The sequence below is a fragment of the Candoia aspera genome, chromosome 4 (genome assembly GCF_035149785.1).
Source record: "Candoia aspera isolate rCanAsp1 chromosome 4, rCanAsp1.hap2, whole genome shotgun sequence".
In the NCBI taxonomy this organism is placed as follows: Eukaryota; Metazoa; Chordata; class Lepidosauria; order Squamata; family Boidae; genus Candoia; species Candoia aspera.
In genome coordinates, this window is record NC_086156.1 from 104,346,070 (window position 1) to 104,347,859 (window position 1,790).

A 1,790-nucleotide genomic window follows, 5' to 3' on the forward strand; every position below is an offset into this window, starting at 1 on the left:
CCTCATCCTGAGTGGGTCGCTGCACCAGATGTGGCTTCCCCTGTTTTGGTAGCCCGCTTCCACTCTGCTTATCCCACAAAACCGGGTCCCTAAGTGTATTTTTAGGAGGGCGGTATGTCATGTTCGCCGTTTCAATGTCTTTGATGCATCGTAACGTTTCGCATGTCATTAATTGGATGCGTGTTTCATCTTTCTCGGGAGGATGGGAACGGTTATCTTTTGGCTTTGCTTTGGAATGTATTTGTATTATCTACTGCGCTCAAGGTTACTTTCCCAGGCTAGCAACTCTGACGATTGCTAGCACCTGTGTCGGGCGGGACTGTTGCGAGGGAGGCGGGATACGTTTGCACCAAGGGTTTAAGTTTGTATTTGGCGCGCTTTTGCTCATTCTCAGCTTTCTCTGTATCTGCCTTTAGTACTCTAAATAAATCAGATTTCATTTAGCAGCCTCTTGTGAGTCTGAGTATTTGGGGCTAGGGCAACCATTACAGGAAGAATGCTTTACAGAGTGTTCTGTCTTCATCCAGGATATGACTGAGGAGGATGTGTGACTTTAATAGAAAGGAAATTTGAATGATCTCACTCATTTTTGTCCTTTTGGTGTGTGAAAATTGTCCCCATTGTCAATTACCTAGTTTTAGCAGGTTGCAGCACCTGGCCAAGCTTATCTGAGCTCAGAAGTCAAGCAGGGTTGGGCCTGGTTTGTATATGGAAGAGAGACCACCTGGAAATACCACCAGCTCTTGATGAGACTGGGAATTTGAAAATAGCTTGGAACAGGGTAATGAGAAACCATTTCTATACTGTTGCCAAAGTAGATATGTTGTTGTGTTGTCAGCAGAAGATAATCTCAACTGAACAGCGAATAGCCCTTAATTTACCAAATTTCCCATTTAAAAAGGGCAAATTTATACACTGGAACTGTCTGGAAGCTTGGGGGAGGCAGGATTTGAATGAGTAAGGCCAGCTTCCAAGAAATCCCAGAATTTAATAATATTTACTGAAGATAGTTAGGAAGCCAAATTCAGAAGAAGTTCTGCTGTGCTGTGATTCATCAGGGCTCAACAGAGAAGCAACTTTCAAAGTCTCCTGGGCTTCTTATTCAACTCCTACTGTATGTAACCGATTTCTTTGTCCCTTTCCCTTTTCTCTGGGATTCCCTATTTCCTCCTGTTCTGTGTTTTTGCAACAGTTAAAGTTTCTCTTACTGTTTTTCGTTTATTACTTTCCCCCAGTCACAAGTATATGAAAGGACTCTAGAATATGTAGAATGAAGGGAACAGTAGCATTGGGAGCTATCTTATACTAGACTGGATGGACAAGACATTTCCTTTCTTCTGCAGTAGATTTTGGTTCATCCATCATTTACCCAACTGATTGCACATTCTTTACTTTTGCGTCCAATGGATTCAGATGGTTTTCATCTGCTTTGATGTTGGCCTAATTCTTCAGGCTTGCACCAATTTTACTGCAATATTGCAGATTTCTTGCCTAGAGAGATGTAAGCAATATTACTATGCTAATATCCTAAAAACGGAGGAAAAGTGTATGTGAAACTATATGCAATAACTCTTAATAAATACTGGTGTTCTTGAATTTATCAGGTATGTTAGCTGTTGGCCTGGGTTGATTTGATTCTTATCAGAAGGATCTTGAATAAAAGCTAGAAGGAAAACAGGTTTCTAAGGATTTTCTCTTTCTAAATATTGTATAAATGTCAGCTCAATCCAACAATTGAGTAAAACTACCCATCTTAACTGTGGCAGAATTTGCTGCTCCAAAACCAATCT